This window comes from Enhydra lutris, unplaced genomic scaffold (genome assembly GCF_002288905.1).
Source record: "Enhydra lutris kenyoni isolate GAN:26980312 unplaced genomic scaffold, ASM228890v2 scaffoldscaffold15, whole genome shotgun sequence".
Taxonomy (NCBI): Eukaryota; Metazoa; Chordata; class Mammalia; order Carnivora; family Mustelidae; genus Enhydra; species Enhydra lutris.
In genome coordinates this window covers 8,701,107-8,720,082 of record NW_019154099.1, presented here as the reverse complement: position 1 = coordinate 8,720,082, position 18,976 = coordinate 8,701,107, and positions in this window count along the sequence as shown.

Sequence of the window (18,976 nt, the reverse complement as noted above, 5' to 3'; positions counted from 1 at the left end):
CTATAATCTTGAAAATTAAGCTGGGTCCCTTCTACAGAGGGAGGAGTTGTAGGAAATATTTGAAGTGGACAAAGCAGAGGCTTTTGGACCCTTAGAAGGCTTAGAGTCCTAAGACGGAATATAAGGATAGGGCTTTACACATTTCCCCTGGTGGGGGCAACCAGGTAGTGCCCTGGTGGGAGACTGAAGGATACCTGAACCTGGGACTCTGTACCATGGTCAGGAGACCAGGGCCAAAAATCTCACGGGCAAGTCTTGGACATGGTGGGTGTCCCTAAGTCTGCCTGGAGCTGAGTGCCCAACAACATATTTGTAGCTCCAGGTGTTTTCTTTGTGTATTATCTTTCTTCCACACTGCCTGGAAAATAGGTACATAAATGTTCAGTGAATATAGCCACTGTGGACTAAGGATCTGTCATTTTCCCTGTTTTTGTATTTTTAAGTACCTTGTAAGTCTGGCATTCTTGAGAGGACAGAACAGGAATTGCAAAAATGACTGAGAATGGGGCACCTGGGTGGCTCAGTGGGTTAAAGCTTCTGCCTTCGGCTCAGGTCACGATCCCAGGGTCCTGGGATCGAGCCCCGCATCGGGCTCTCTGCTCAGCAGGGAGCCTGCTTTCTCCTCTCTCTCCCTCTGCCTGCCTCTCTGCCTACTTGTAATCTCTGTCTGTCAAATAAATAAATAAAATCTTTAAAAAAAAAGAGAACATGTTAATATTTAAAAAAAAAAATGACTGAGAATGAATTTCCCACCAGCTAAGTACGTGGACACTCACAGCAGATTAAATTTGATTGAGAACAAAAAAAGGCTGTGTGCCTTATATCTCATTCTACTATTGTGGACTAAAATCAATACCTGCTTTACCAGCTATGAACTCCTTTGGCAGCAAAATCCTACTACTGGTGACTTAAAATATGGCGCTTTATTCACTCATGTAACAGAAAAATTTGGAGGTCACGAGGGCCATCAGGGACCAAGTTTCTTTCTTTCTGCCTTGCCACCCTTAGCATGTGGCTTTTGTCTATAGTTGGTTGCAAGATGGTTGCTGCTCCTTTAAGCTTTTTGTTGGCATTCCAGGTAGGAAGAAAGAAGGGGCAAGAAAGAATGGGGCGTATCTAAATCAAGAAAGCAAACACTTCCCAGAAACTGTCACTTCATATATATGTCTATGTATGCATTGACTAGAGATGGGCAATTTATTTTTTATTATTATTTTTATTGAAGTATAATTGACATACAATATCCTATTAGTTTCAGGTATACACCAAAGTGATTCTGTATTTTTACACATTTCAAAATGATCCCTCGTGATAAGTCTAGTTACCATCTGTTACCATACAAAGTTATTACAATGTTATACTCTGTATTTCATTGGCCAGTAGTACTGTGCCACATGTTCATCCATTTCATGTGTGATGATGAAGCTAGAATTTATAGCTGGGCACATTGCCATGCTGAACTAAATTAGTTTCTATTAGCAGAGAGTAGAATGGTGGTTACCAGGGGGTATAGGACAGAGGAACTGGGGAGATGGTGGCCAAAGAGTACAAACTTGCAGCTAGAAAATGAATGAATTCTGGGAATCACACATAAACACAAAGGATAATTATGTAACGTGATGGAGCTGTTAGTTATCTCCATGGTAGTGATCATATTGTGACCTGTAAGTTAACCAGGTCAACACACTATACACCTTAAACTTACAGTTTTAGGTCAATTATATTTCAAGTTTAAATTAAATAAATTGGCTTCTACTAATGAAATAAACAGAATGGACAGATGGAAGAAAAGCTGCTAATAGTGTCTATTGCATATATTGTTCCCAACATCTAAAGTCTACCTAAGAATATTTATATCTTGCTTAAAGCAAACCACACATATGCAAAATATGACAATTTGATTTAAAAATAAAGGGGGAAATTCTACTTGACTAAAGAGTTTACAAAATAGCTTTCTTAAATTGTTTTTTAAAACTCATTTGAGGGTGCCTGGGTGGCTCAGACATTACGCATCTGCCTTTGGCTCAGGTCATGATCCCAGCATCCTGGGATCAAGCCTCATATCAGGCTCGCTGCTCAGCAGGAAGCCTGCTTCTCCCTCTCCAGCTCAGCTGTGCTGGTGTTCCCTCTCTTGCTAGCTCTCTTCATCATAAATAAATTTTTAAAAAAATCTTTTAAAAAAATAAATGAAAGTAATTTGATTTATGTGATATTTTTAAGAATGTAAAAAATCTGAATTCAAGGAGTTCAAGATCATTTGAGCTCCTCTTTTTCATTATACAGTTGAGAAGTAGACCCATAGAAATGTCATGCAATTCTCCCATGTTTCTACAGCTAGTTAGTGGGAGAGAAGAAACAAAGAGTTTTGCAATAACAGATGCCAAATTCTTATCTTTACATTTCCAACTTTGAGTCTTTAAATGGCTAGCTAAATATAATACTAAATGTGTTTATTTGCAATACATTTTACAAATGTCCTTACAGGACTATTACAAAAATAAGTATATAAATTAAGAATTATTTATCATAGCACATGCACATAATTTTCATTTAGAAAATGTACCGGAGTTATAAAAAGAGTCTTCTATGTGTTAAAATCCTAGCATGGCTACTAACTATATGAGCCATAGGCAAGTGGCTCATCTTCTTTTTTTCTTTCAAGATTTTATTTATTTGAGAGACAGAAAGTGAGAGAGAGCATGAGCAGGAAGAGCGGCAGAGGGAAAAGTAGTCTCCCTGCTGGGCAGGGAGCTGGATGCAGATATGGGGCTCCATCACGGGACCCTGGGATCAGGACCTGAGCTGAAGGCAGACGCTTAACTGACTGAGCCACCCAGGGGCCCCAAATGGCTCATCTTTCTAACCCTCAATTTTCAGTTGTAAAGGGAAATAAAACATTTTTATATGTCTTCTTGAAAAAGGGTAAATGAGGCAGCACACATAAAGCATATAGTGGCGTGGCTATCATTTAATAAGTGCTCAATAAATCATTCCAGCTATTATCGTCATTTTCAATGCTGTCATCATTGTCACCACCACCATTATCATCACCATCATCATCATCACCAACATCATTATCATCACCATCACCATCACCATCATCACCACCACCATCATCACCACCACCATCATCACCACCACCATCATCATCACCATCATCACCACCACCACCATCACCATCATCATCATCAGCACCACCACCATCATCATCACCATCATCATCATCACCACCACCACCATCATTATCATCTTCTTCTAAAAGAACCCAGTCTAATGTTCTTCATATTTCATCACTAAAGAGAAAAGCTGGAACCATTAAAGTAGACTCACAAAGGAGAGAAGGGCTCTGAGAAGAAAGGGACTTCAGAACAACTCCCTCTCTGGAGTAAGATAGAAGCCAGGGTGGAGTGCTGGCAGCCTATGGTGCACTGGGGCCAAGGTTTCTCCCAGGGCAGAAAGCCAGTGATAAACTCCAGTGATAAACTTAGGGCCTGCTAAGACCTAAGGAAGTAACCATAGAATCAAGGACTTACTTCTCTTTTGTATCAGGATCTAAGTCTGAGATTTCATGGTTCTCTGATGTAGGTTAGCCAGCAGAGGCCTGTGAATCCTTTTGGGGAAAGTCACTTCCTATTTGCTCATGGAGTTATAACCTTCCAATCCCAGTGAAACTAGAAGGGAATCTTGCAAAATCTTTATGACTGTGATCAGGGGAGACCCAGCAGTAACGAGCTTCCTCTCTAAGCTTCAGCAGAACTTCCCCTTTTGACAATGGTAGAGTAGTATGTCATGAGAACTACCCTCCTACTGAGGACAACTTGAAAAGATGGAAACATGTAACGAAATATATACTCACAGTAGTTGAAGAACTAACAGTGAAGAATTAGAGGATTAGACCTGTGGAAAACAGAAAACTCCATGAAGTGAGACACACATCTGGAGTTGCTTTCCCTCTAAGGGTGTTTGTTACTATTGAAAGACACAGCTGAGAAGATAATAACAGTTTGACAGCCTGTGGAGTAAAGAGACAATCATCAGAGTTCATGGATTTCAATATTCACAAAAGGAATATACCCTAAGAGTAAAAATGATTTAGGAATAAACTGGACCTTACAAGGACTGAAGACCAACACTGATCCACCTCAATCCCTGAAATTGAAACAAGGTAGTCTGAGATGGTTAAAGCCCCTGGTCCCTTGCCAGAAACAAATACAGATCCTCTCCAGAGGAAGATAAAATTATCCTAGGCCTCAAATTATTCCTATATTTTTTCATGATAAAGATTAGTGCTCCACCAAAAATAACCAGTCATACACAAAGACAAGATAATGTAAACAAAATTAAAGGGAAATAATACATTATACAAGCAGATAAATATGGAATAATAGTTACCAGACACTTTATAATAATTATATCTAATGTGTTCAAGGAGATCAAAAATAAGATTGAGAATTTCAACAAAGAACTGAAACATTTTAAAAAATGAGAATTCTAGGGGCACCTGGGTGGCTCAGTGGGTTACGCCTCTGCCTTCGGCTCAGGTCATGATCTCAGGGTCCTGGGATCAAGTCCCGCATTGGGCTCTCTGCACAGCAGGGAGCCTGCTTCCCCCCCCCACCCCCGCCTGCCTCTCTGCCTACTTGTAATCTCTTTCTGTGTGTCAAATAAATAAATAAAATCTTTTTTAAAAATGAGAATTCTAGAGCTGAAAAATTCAAGTGAAATTAATTCTGCATAGGTTTAATAGAAGATTACATATTTTGAGAAAGAACTAGTGAACTGGAGGGTTAGTCAGGGGGGAAAAGAATGAAGCATGGAGACAAGTAACTTTGAAGTTCACAGGTAGGCAATGCCCAAGTACCCTCAAACTCTTTCACTTCCACAGATTAAGAACTATTAAATATGTGGAAACAAGTTACCATAAACAAGAGTAAGCATAAATAATCAACAGCTCTATTAGATCCATACCTGTTTCATATAGTAGAATAATCAAATGAAGAATATAAAATATATGTGTTTAAAATATTTAGGGAGATAAAAACTAAAGAATAAACATTAGCTAGTAATTGCATGTTACTGAAAAGAAAGAGTTGAAAACCAGCCAAATATATCTCCCTCCAAAATTATTACTAATTTTAAATACTAAAATTACTAAATTTTAATGTTTACTAAATTTTAACTACTAAAATTAAAAAATCCAATAGGATCCCAAAGAGTAGATGAGACATGGCTGATTAGAGGTAAGTAAGGTGACACAGGACAGAAAAAATTTTTTAGAATGTAGCACATCGAGAAAAGAGGACCAGAGGTGTGGAGGGTAGAGGACAGACTGGAAAAAATGTCTACAAAAGATCTAACTGACATTCCAAAAAGAGCAAAAAGAATTTGAAAGGGGCAATAGTTCAAGAAATAACAGATGAGAATTTTCTAGAATTAATGAAAGATATGGATCCTCAGGTTCAGGAAAGATAACTAGTCCAATACAAGATAGGGAAAAAGATATCTACATCTAAATTCATCAGAGTAAAATTGCAGATTACCAAAGACAAAGGGAATACTTAGGTGCCTGGGTGGCTCAGTCAGTAAGTACCAGATTCTTGGTTTCTGTTCAAGTTGACATCTCAGGGTCCTGAGATGGAACCTCACCTCAGGCTCGGTGCTTGGTGCATACTCTTTTTAAGACTTTCTCCCTTCCCCCTCCACGCCTCCACTCTCATGCTTCCCCTCAAATAAATAAACAAATCTTTAAAAAAAAAAAAGACAAAGGGGTAAATCAGAGGGGGAGACAAATCATGAGAGACTGTGGACCCTGAGAAACAAATTGGGTGTTTTGGAGGGAAGAAGGGTGGAGAGTTGGGTGAGCCCAGTGGTGGGTATTATGGAGGGCATGTATTGCATGGAGCGCTGGGTGTGGTGCATAAACAGTGAACTTTGGAACACTGAAAAGAAATAAAATTAAATTTAAAAAAAGGGATTTAACTCTAAGCAATAATAATAATAATAATAATAATAATAAAGCTGCTATAAACAAACAAAAGACAAAGGGAACATTTTTAAAAGGAGTCAAAGAGAAAATACAAACTATCTACATAAGAGCAACAATCGATCTAACAAGTGAACTCTCAATAGCAAGAATGGAAATCAGAAGACAGTAAGGTAATACCACTGAAAAGCCAAAATAAAAATCCATCAGCCAAATACAGTACCTAGCTAAACAAACACTAACAAAATCAAAATAAATCATTTCCAGGACCCCAAAAATTGAAAGAGAAGGAGATGAAGGGAGAAAATTTATCACCAACAAACTCGTAATAAAAGTAATTCTGAAAATTATACTTAGGAAGAAAGAGCATGATCCTAGATAAACATTCTACTACACAAAAGAAATATTGGCAGGTGTGCCTGGATGGCATAGTTGATTAAGCATCTGACTCTTGATCTCAACTCAGGCCTTAATCTCAGGGGCCTGAGTGGGCCTGAGTTACATGGAGCTCACTTTAAAAAAAAAATTATCTGGGGCGCCTGGGTGGCTCAGTGGGTTAAAGCCTTTGCCTTCGGCTCAGGTCATGATCTCGAGGTCCTGGGATCGAGCCCCACATTGGGCTCTCTGCTCAGCAGGGAGCCTGCTTCCTCTCTCTCTGCCTGCTTGTAATCTCTGTCAAATAAATAAATAAAATCTTTTAATAAAAAAAATTATCTATATATATGCATATATATTTTATATATATGTATATATATATTATATATACATGTATATGTATACATACATATACATAAGGCTTGTTTGGTATCTATATTATTATCCATATTATTTGGTATTTGGCATCTGTATTATTATAGTATTTCCCCAAGGTACATCTATTAATATGATGACATAATATGCTGTATGTTCTTATGCCAAATCAGGTGCATATCACTCAAACACATATTATATGGTCAGACTGCATTATCTTCTAAAGTACTATTGAATTCTGCTTCATTTTTTAAAAAATTAGGATAACTACTTTAAAATGAAATCAACACTTTTTCAATATTTGTGACAAGTTCACTTCATTAAAAATCTTTGGAAGAATTTATTTTTCTATCATCTGTAGAAGTAGAAATTACAGAGGGATTATCTGCAATGCCAGATAAAATCTTTTCCAATGAAGGAAGAATTTCCTCTTCCCTTACCTCTTTCTCCTGCCCCCAACTTCAACCCTGGTGGAGGCAGAGTCAGCAAAGGGGGTAGAGTGAAGGGTGCATGTGAAGACAAAGCACACATAAATGGAATAAACAGAAACTGATATTGCCCACCTCTCCTAGTCTTAGATTCCCAGCTCAAAGTAATGGTATCAAGCTAGGGGAGGGGAGAATCTCAATTTCAAATGAAGTTCAGAGTTTTATTATTAAACTGGGCTGCATCCTTAAATTGTTGAACTGAGGCTATTCCTGTGACTTGAAATGCTTGAGGACTTTTTATAATCTTAGAGTTACTGGAAAATCCATGGGACTTACACAAGCACACTGAGTTGGTTTGAAAGGGCTGCAGGAGAAAACATGGAGTTATTTTATGATTGCACCCTGTCGAGTTCATCTTTTGCTATCTGACAGTTACTCCTGCCTAGAACACCATGAGGAATGATTAAGAACAGTGCAGGCTGTTTAAAGGAATACAACAGTGAGGAAAAAAAAAAAAAATCCTGGCTTCCTCATGGCAATCACCCAACACAGAGCTCTTTCCTCCACTTCCTTTTGAATTTATTTTTTAGATTTTATTTAAATTCAAGTTAGTTAACATGTAGTCTATTACTAATTTCAAGGATAGAATTTAGTGATTCATCACTTGCATATAACACCCGGTGCTCATAACATCACGTACCCTCCTTAATGCCTATCACCCAGTTACTGCATTCCCTCACCCCCGCTCCCTTCCAGCAACGCTCAGTTTGTTCCTTATAGTTAAGAACCTCTTATGGTTTGCTTAAACCTTACCTAGAAGAGACTAGGAAAGATTTTGCCAATAGTATATCATCTCTCTCAAAACAGAGAGCCATCCTGGCTCCCAGGTGTCAGAAAGAAATGGCTGGTGGAGAGAACGTGTGGGCAAAGAGGTGTCACCACTTTATCTTGGAGAGAAGACATCCCCTCCCAGAGTGGCTTGCTATAAAAGTAAACCAACTTGACTCTTTCTTCTATTGCTCTCTGATATTTATAACTTAGTTATACTCCCTAAGGAGTTACCAAAACCACAAAGCAATTCTCTGATCACTTTAATGACTAAGGAAGATCCTCTTGATAATTCAGTATTGACAGGTACTCAGGAAACTTAGCTTAGCTTTACATTAGTATATCCCAAGCTTGTTAAAGATTATGTAAACTAAACATGTACAAGAGTTGGCGTGGCTATTGGGAGACTACTCTTATTCTTTCTTTTTTGCAGTCTTTCAAAATTTTTCTTATTGATTGATTGATTGATTGATCCCTCTGAATGCTCATTCCCCATTCCCATTTTCCTTCCCCCATAATCAGCAACAATTCATTTGTATGTGTATCCATTCATGTTTGTGTGGTCTAGTAAAGGGTGGACTATTTTATGTGGAAGTATTTTCAGTTTTTACTAAACAGTCCTGATCTAGACCATAATAAATACTAACTCATCACACATCTATTTGGAGCGTTGGTTGCCTGGTTTTCTATGTCAATTTTTATTGTTTTCCAGAACTACAGATAGCAACATACTCAAAGGTAGGCATTTCATCTTTTTATATTTGTTGTTCCTGTCTGTATTTCTCTGAAGTATGAAAGGGAAGAAAGACACATGAATGCTTGGAGACAAAAGATATTTCCACAATGGACAAAAATAATATTACACGGCACAAGTCAACGCAAAAAGATAAGAAAAAGAAGTAACTTCTCTCCCTCTTTCGCTTTGTCTCTCTCCTTCTTCATATGTACATATTTATGCACATGTAATATATATGTATGTGTGTGTAATGAAGAGATTAAGTGATCTTATTTGTAGTTAATACTACTTTCAACTAAAAAGTCCAAAAAAATCAACAACTTAATTGGAACTAAGAAAGTCAGTAAGGTACCCAAATAAAAGATAAATTGACAAAAATCAGTAGTTTTCCCATAGAGGAACAATAATCAATTAGAAAATGTAATGGAAATATCCCATACATAATAGCAACAGGTTCTAGAAAATACTCAGAAATGAATGTTACAAAAAGTATATAAACCCACATTTAAAAAGATGCAACTTTACTAAAGGATATAAAAAAATTCTTGAATAAATTAAGAGACATCCAATGCTACTCACTGAGACAATTCCATATGATGATGGCATCTACCGTTCCCAAATTAATCTATAAATTCCATGCAATCCCAGTAAAAATCCCAGGCAACATTGCAAAGAGAATTTAGTAAGTTACTTGAATATTTTATTGAGGGGAAGAAAAGGAGCAGCCAAGAAAGTTTCGAAACAAAGTGCTTGCCTCAACAGTACCTCAGAATGTACCTATATTTGGAGGTAGGGTCTTTAAAGAGTAATCAAGTTAAAATGAGGTCACTGGAGTGGGTCATAATCTAATAAAACTGGTCTTCTTCTTTTTTTTAATTTAAATTCAATAAATTAATATATAATGTATTATTTGTTTCAGGGGTACAGTCTGTGATTCATCAGTCTTATATAATAACCAGCGCTCATTACAACACATACCCTCCCCATTGTTCAATACCCAGTTATCACATCCCTCCCTGCCCCATCCCCCAGCAAACCTCTGTTTAACTGGTATTCTTCTAAGAAGAGAAAATTAGGACACAGACATGCACAGAGGAAGGACCATGTGATTACATGGTGAAAAGCCAGCCATCCACAAGTTAAGGAGAAAGGGCTCAGGTAAACACATTCTGGTTGACACCTTGAACTTAGATGTCACATCTCCAGAATTGTGAGAAAGTAATTTTGTTGTTTAAGCCACCCAGCCTGGGGTGCCTTGTTATGGCAGCCCTAGCACAATGAGTGTTGAATTTCACTTACTGCACAGGTCAGCAAACTTCTGTCAAGGGACAGACAGTAAAAAATTTTGGCTTTATGTTCCATTGACTCTCTATTGCCATGACTTAACACTGCTGCTGTGATGTGAAAGCTGCCATAAGCAGTATGTAAATGAATGGGTGTAACTTGTTCTAGTAAAACTTTCCTTACAAAAACACGTGGACATCTGGGTTCGACAAGGGTACTGGATTTGCTGACTTCTGATTTACAGTGGCAAGGTTCAATTTCATTCACGGATGCCAGCCGCGGTGCCAGTGGTGTAATGGTCAAAGCACCACCTCTGTCTGCAGTGCTGAAAGTGGGTACAGTACCATCTTGATGAACCTTTTCCTGCTGCCCTGTCCATAGAGCTCCCTTGGTTTTCATTCAGTTGTGAAGCCTACTACTCAAGCCTCCAGTCAGTACTGACCCCTACACTTTCTCAGTGGAAAGAAATGAATAAGAAAACTATTTGCTTAAGGTAGTCTAGATTTTTGTTGCTTCCAACTGAGGAGACAGATTGATACAGAGGTCAGTTTATGAGCAACTACCAAATTTAGCAAGAAAAAAATGCCCTTTGATCCTTCTACAGAAACATCTTGAATGAAGTAAACTTCATATGTATGCAAATAATATGTATAAAAATGTTGATTGCAGGGCACCTGGGTGGCTCAGTAGATTAAAGCCTCTGCCTTCAGCTCAGGTCATGATCTCAGGGTCCTAGGATCGAGTCCCACATTGGGCTCTCTGCTCAGCAAGGAGCCTGCTTCCTCCTCTCTCTCTCTCCGCCTGCCTCTCTGTCTACTTGTGATCTCTGTCAAGTAAGTAAATAAAATCTTAAAAAAAAAAAAAAAAGAATGTTGATGGCAGCCTTTTTGAAAGGACTGCATGATCCAGGATTTCATTCTTGGCCCTCTTTGCTTACTCCCTAGGTATTTACTTGAACACCTATCATTTGTATATGGACAACTCCTAAATTTATAATCAGTCTGGACTTCTATGAATTCCAAAACTCTCTGTGAGACTCTCTATTTGCTACCCTGTGGACCTCTAACAGATTTTTCACATTTAATATATCTCATTGCTGAAGTAAAGAACAATGGAGTCATCCTTAATTCTTCTATGCTCACATGCTACATCCAATCTCATGGGTTCTGCTTTGAAAAAGTTCCCAGAATTCCACTTTATCACCACCAGCACTGTCCAAGTCATTGTCTTCTCTTGCCTTAGATGATGGCAAGAGCCCCTGTATCTGTCTTTATCTCCCTCAACCTACATATAGAGGTTTGTTAAATGTGAAATTCTCTCCCTCCTCTGCTCAAAATTTTAATAACTTTCCAACTCACCCAGAGTTAAAGCCAAAATCTGTACAAGACCTGGAAGAATGACAAAATCTGGCACCTATGCCTCTTTAACACTGTCTTCTGTTCACTCCACTCTGGCCACATTGTCCTCCTTGCTGTTTCTCAAAGCTTTTATTCATGCTGTTCCCTCTGTCTTGAATGTTCTTTCCCAGATACTGACAAGACTGCTGCTCTTGCTTCCTTCAGGTCTTGGCTCAAATGTTACTGTCTCAAAAAGGCCTAATCTGAATACTCTATCTAAAATTCTAGCTCTCTACCCATGACAGTTTCTCTCTCTCCTTGCTGCTATATTTTTTCTTTCTTTATTATATTCTATATATTTACCTATTTGTTTTGTCTATTTTCTCCAGTAGACTCAATGAGGGGAGGAATTTTTGTTTAGCTTGTTCACTGTTGAATCCCCAGTGTTTTAACTAATGTGTGGTAGGTAGTGGGCACTCAAAAAATACTTGCTCTATGAATCAATTGAAAAAATGAAAACATCATAAGAGTCTATAAATGGTGATTATTTAAATAAATTATGGTAGATCCGTAAAAGAGAAAAATAGAATAAAAACTTAAAAATCAGGGGTGCCTGGGTGGCTCAGTGGGTTAAAGCCTCTGCCTTCGGCTCAGGTCATGATCCCAGGGTCCTGGGATCGAGCCCCGCATCGGGCTCTCTGCTTCGCGGGGAGCCTGCTTCCTCCTCTCTCTCTCTGCCTGCCTCTCTGCCTACTTGTGATCTCTGTCTGTCAAATAAATAAATAAAATCTTAAAAAAAAAAAAACTTAAAAATCAGATTGGCTGGAATAAAATTCTGTCTCTGATACTTGCTAATTTTGTGGTCTTGGGAAATCTACCCAATCTCATATTTTTCTCATCTCCAAAATGAAGATAATAAAAATACTCACCCCTAAGGATTGGCATAAATATAAATGAGATTATAATTTTAATGCTTAGCATAGATGGTGACTCATAGCAAATACCTAAATAATATTAACTGCTATTATTACAATGGAATGCTATACAACTGTTAACAGCATAAGGTTGATTTACACGTATGGATATCAAAGATCCTAGATGTTAAAGAAAAAAGATATCCCAAAACAAATATGTATAGTATGACCTCACTTATGTGTAAAAAAAATCCCTCTGTGTGTGTGTGTGTGTGTGTGTGTGTGTACAGGTTAAAATATGAGAAAAATCAAACCAGACTTCGATTAAATCAGATTTTAAAGATGGCTATAATGAAAATTAATTTTTTGAGAGAGAGAGAGAGGTAGAGCATTCACACAAATGCATGTGGGGGGAGGGGAAAAGAGAGGGGGAGAGAGAATCCCAAGCAGGCTCCACACTCAACACAGAGATAACATGCGGGATTGATCTCAGACCCTGAGATCACGACCTGAGCTGAAATCAAGAGTCAGTTGCTTAATTGACTGAACCACTCGGGTGCCCCAAATTATATGGAAGTCTGTGAAGGAGATTTGAACTTTTCTGCTCCATATGTCTTCATTGTTTGAATTGTTTGACTGAATTATTCACAAAAGGCACCAAGTTATTCATTTTTTTAATGTAAAAACTTAAAACTGGGATAAAAAATTCCTCTTATCCCTGCCTATTAAGCCACCTTCCAAGAGGATGATCCAGATCTATGAGTTATAATTTTAAAGGTGTTAGGAAAAGTATTTGGCTAGACTATTTATCAAAGTATATTAATCTTTTGAAATTCATTTTCCTGTTGATAAGGAAATTTTTAAGTCCCTTTCCATAACTTGTATTGTTCCCAGGTATAGAATCAGATGTGAGAGTAAAGAATATGCTTTTATAGACTATACTTACTCCCTGTCCCCCTTGAAATAATTTCTTAGAAACTTGCCCCTTTTTTTCTCTTCTTATTTTTTTAAAGGATTTTTTTAAATTTATTTACCAGAGAGAGAGAGAGAGCATGCACAAGAGAGGGAATGAGAGACAGAAGGAGAAGCAGGCCCCCCACGGAGCAGGGAGCCCGATGCAGGACCCAGGACCCAGGGATCCCAACCTGAGCTGAAGGCAGATGCTTAACCAACAGAGCCACCCAGGGGCCCCTGTTCCTCTTCTTAAATGTAACCTAAAAACTTAAATCAGTCCTAGTGTCTCACCATCACCTCAGTGTCACAAACGCCTGACCAATGAGAGCAGCAGAGCATGTCTAAGTAGCAGAGTCACTGTAACCACCTTTCTCTGTTGAACACAAGTAACCCTCCCCCATTCCAGGGTTTCAGAACTCAAGCCTTCTTTGACTCCTCCCTCTCCTCATCTCTCACACCCAATCCATTCTGAGTAATGAGAAGGTCAACAGACCCTCGTGGAGGACTTAGTGTGCCAGGCACCAAGCCTGGGCTGTGGAAACAGTAAAACGGGGTAGTCTTTGTCTTTGAGGAGGTGTTTCCTGGTGGGGAAACAGACATATAAGTAAACAACACAACCTACAAAGTATTAGAGAAAAAGAAGAATAGCCACCTCTCCAATATTTTCTCCTGCACCCATTCCTTCTGCTACCTCTCTTACCCAAGTCGTTCAGCTGCTGTTCTTCCCCAGCTCATCTCTCTACTTCCAGTGTCTCCCTAATCTAATCCACTGTATGCAAGGCAGCCAAATGAACCTTCCCAAATCATGATTTTTAGTTTACTTCATGATTCTACATGATTTTACTTTACTCCAACACTCAAAAGCCTCCTTGGTTTCTCATTGCCAACATGATAAAATACAAGTGTCCATATACCTCAGAGTCAAGGCCAGTACACCGTATGCTCTTAATAAGTAGTTGATGAAAGCTACCCTATTTTTTAAATTACATTCAATTAGCCAACATATAATACATCATTAGTTTTCGAAGGTTCCGAAAAGGGATGTGGGTGGGGGCATGGAGTAACTGAGTGATGGGCATTAAAAACGGCACGTGATGTGATGAGCACTGGGTGTTACTCGCAACTAATGAATCATTGAACATTATACCAAAAATGAACAAGGTACTCTATAAAGGCTAGTTGAATTTAAATTTTAAAAAAGAAGAAAAAAGTAAGTAGCTGATGAATAAATTAATGAATGAGTCTGGACTGCAATTCTCTATTCAAACTTATTATATAATCATATGGCTTTAATCATACTACTTCTTCATCAACATGGATATAAATTCTGTCCCCAGAGCACATCAGCACATCCCTGCCTATGTCCCTTTCTAGTTCCCCTTTTCCTGTGTCCCCAGAAGCATTTCCTAACTGCCTCCTAACTGCCAACACTCTGGGCCCACCTCTTCAGTGGAATCTTCCAAATGTCTTTAGAATTCCTCATCTGAGCCACTCATTTGCTACTTTGGAATATGCTACTAGGAATTGTTATCTTTTGATAAATATGCCCTGTCTCTCCAAATAGGAACCCCATAAATTATTAGTACTTTGAAACTGGAACTACAAATGTTAGCTCTCATACGATAATTACTTAGAGTGCTGGAACAAAACATTTGGAAGAGAAAACAACATTTATTCCCAATAGGTGTGAATGACACATTCCCACGTCTCCCTCCCGTTGTAGGCTCAACAAGGGATCTGATAGGAAATCGCGAGGCAGCCGCCCTTGCTAGCATGATAATGAATTAGGAACATGTTGATCAACATCTTATTTCCCATCAACATGACAGAACTACAAATCTATTTCCAGGGCCAGCTCCATCAAACCCACCAGCTGCCACTGGGTATTTCTTAATTTATTTTGATTATTAAAGATTCAGGCATGTTTAAATTGGGAAGTATGGGAAAAGGACTAAGAGCCTTCCTGGGCTCTTTGTGCTAAATCGATAGCATCTCCTTGATACAGCTCTCCATGACCTTCGAGTTTTGGAGAGAATCAAGCAGCAAAGTCTGTGTTTTTATCTCATTCTACAACATTGTCACTTATTTCATCCCCAGATTCAGAAGCCAAAGGGCATAGTAACGATCTGTTCAACTTGCAACAACAAAGCCACTGAGGCGGGTTGGACCTGCAGACGGGGGTGGGGAGCTCTCCCCCAGTGCTGCCTCCCGTGAAGTTGAGCAGCCCGCCTCCTCCACTGTCCTCCGAACCACAGCACTCCCACACCATGCTGTCATGCCACCCACCATTGTGTCCCCAAGCTTGTATGTCTGTGCACCCCAAAAGGAATAGATCAGGAATAGAATTCTTCAAGATCACAGCTTCTCTTCTTTATAATTCCCATCTTCAGAAGAGTGTCCAGCAAAGAGCAGGCCTGTAATGTTTGAACTGAACAAAAACTGACAATTTACTACGATTTTCAATTTCAGATGATCATAACAGCTTTTCTTGAAACAGAGGCTGCCCGCTTATCTTGCCATAGGGCCGCAGGAGGCGCACAGCAGCTGTGAGGGTCCAAATGGATGTCTGAAGATCTCTCAGCAACTGTTGTACAACACATTAGCATTAATAAGGCATTTTCACATGTTATTGGATTAATCCACACAATAACCTGTGAGTTTGTTACATTATTCCCATTCCCATTTTATAGGTGAAAAAAACTAAGGTTAAGAGAAGCCAGGGGTAAGAGGCAGAATAATAACCTTGCAAGAATATCAGGTCCTAGTTGTTGGAACCTATAAACACCATCTTACAAGGAGAAAGCATCTTTGCAGATGGGATTAAAATAAGGATTTTGATATGGGAAAATTACCCAGTGAGCCCTAAATATAATCAATAAGGGTCCTTATAGGGAGGTCCCTAGAGGAAGATTTCATACACACACACACACACACACACACACACACACACACACACAGATACACACAAAAGCAACATGACCTCAGAGGTGGAGATTGGTGTGATGCAGCCACAAACCAAGAAGTACTAGCAGCCACCAGAAGCTAGAAGAGACAGGAATGGATTGTCCTCTAGAGCCTGCAGAGGAGTGCGGCCAGCTGACACCTTGATTTGGGGCCCGTGGAACCAATTTTGGACATCTAGCTTCCAGAACTATAGAAGAATAATTTCCGTTATTTGAAGCCACAGAATGTGTGGTAAATTTTTTCAGCCCAGAAAACCACTACACTGGGTAACAGGCCTAAAGTCAAATAGTAGTAAGAGGTTCCTCCGGAATTCAAATCCAGGTCCTCTGACTAAATCCCAAACCTGTTTCCGTTTCCCATGGCCGTGATGCTGAGAACATGACCCAATCCCTGGCTATGGCAAGGAGCTTTGGGAAGCTATGTTACCTTTCCAACCTTCTAGAGTGGTAAAGGTGGCTTACTCCTTCACAATGAGCCTAACTTTCTGTGATATGCCCAGTACTAGATGAAGTCCTTCATATGCATTATATCCTTCAATACTCTCAACATAAGGAATTACATGCAAAGAAAGAAATGGAGCCACAGAGAGGTTAAAGTACTCATTTAAGTCTCATTCACCTTAAGAAATTATTTGCATATTTAAAAATAAACATGATGGGATAATATTTTTCTAAATTTTAATCATGTTCAATCTTCTTCCCACATCCACCTTCTCCATTCCTGGAATTTCTTTGTAAGTTCCACAAGGTGTCTCCCCCAACACAAGTGAGACATTATGAATTACTCACAAAAGCAGAGGAGAGAACAATGGAGTCAAATATTTTACTCATGTCTGACAAGCTCAAGTACAGGAACAAGATGGTACAAATTTGGAAAAATAGGATCTTTGGTGCTCCCAGTCACTCAGTCCAGGAAATGATTTCATGGCCGTCAAGACGGAGAAAGGAGAGATCTCATGAACAGGAATAAAGGACCACTGAGAATTTACCATTTAACCATTTACCATTTTACCATAACATTTACCACCTAAGAGCTTCATGGTGGTAGAGCCAGTGCTCAGACCACGGCAGTCTGGGTGTGAGCCACCAATGGACAAGCAGGAGTGAAGTTCATGTGACCTTTGGGCACTTTCATTCAACCCACCTGATATGGACAGTCACTTCCCCCCACCTTCAAATGGCTTGGGCCACTCACACGAGTAACCACAAGCACATGGAAGGGAAGATGGGGCTCTGACAACCAGAGGGATAGGGCGATGGGGTACGAAGAGTGGGTAGGACTGCATCAGAGCTTTGGTGGACTCCCAGGGGGTTCCCTGACTTCTCTCACCACCTCCCCCTTTCGCTGTAACAGTCAGCAATGAACCAATTAGACCAAGAATGCATCCAATGGTCCCACTGCACATCATCAGCTGTGGAGGAGCCTGACTCAATAGGGTTCTTCTACTGGGAATCTGTCATGGAAAGTGATGTTGATTTGTAGTCTGTATCTTCTATTTCTCCAATGTATTCAGAGATTTTGATATTCAATCTATTATTTAATCAAACCTCATACTGGGGGGTTTCTTTAATTCTCCTGCATATACCTCTCTTCCACCTCATTCTTCCCTAACAAATGATTCATTCGTTCATGTGTGCATTGTCATCACACAACAGTGCACATATTCAGCCTCACTTCTATTTACTCTACCAATGATAAGGGTCCCCTCCATTTAACCTAGTACTAGATGTAGCAACAACTAAAGAGCTGGAAAGGGCAAAGCACCAATTATAGTACAATCAGGCTTGGTTGGCTGAGTGATGAGGAAATAGCAAGTCTGACCTTTTAGACTTAAGCTAACACATAGGTCACCAGTGTCCATTTAGTCAAAGACATTTTCTTTTTTCTTTTTTTTTTTTTAAAAGATTTTATTTATTTGACAGAGAGAAATCACAAGTAGGCAGAGAGGCAGGCAGAGAGAGAGGAGGAAGCAGGCTCCCCGCGGAGCAGAGAGCCTGATGCGGGGCTCGATCCCAGGACCCTGAGATCATGACCCGAGCCGAAGGCAGAGGCTTTAACCCACTGAACCACCCAGGCGTTCCTCAAAGACATTTTCTAAACCACATCAAAAATTAACGTTTTAGCCTACCACAAGCAAATTCTGATTATTTTTTCATTCTATAGAACCAGTCTCAAATCATGTATACATTTATTTCTAAAATGTTAAAAAAAAAAAAAAAAAACCTTGTCATTTATGAGGACATTTGAGGAACTCCAAAAGAAAGGGAAATGGCATAATATTCTATGAAAGGAAAACACTGAGCCACCAATCTCTAAGTGGTCTTCCATTGGGTTAATGTGGCATGATGCTGACAACATATTCTTCTCTTCACTGCCACCCCACAAATATTTTGGCCAAATTTCTATAGTATATGTTTAGCCCCAAACCAAGCATCAGGAAGAACAAACTTTGAGTCACTGGCCTTCTAGAAGCAACCCCAGCACTCTTTCTAATACCTACCCAAAGGGAATTTGCCCTGCTATAGTCATGTCTTTTCATTAGATATTTGTGGAGCCCTGGGTCATTACAGCTCAGAGACAAGTCCACTCAAATGATCCATCTCTGCCCTTTGAGATGGAACTGCTTACACACTCCAGAATTACCAAAGTCTGAGTTGACCTGTAGGAATGTCATTGAGCAGAAACCACAAGCAACACACAGAAGAGTTGGTCTTCATATTAGCACTCTGCCACTCTCACCATGAGCAACATCCTACTCCTTATTTTTAAAGTCCTCCTATCTAGCTTTTAAGACCCTT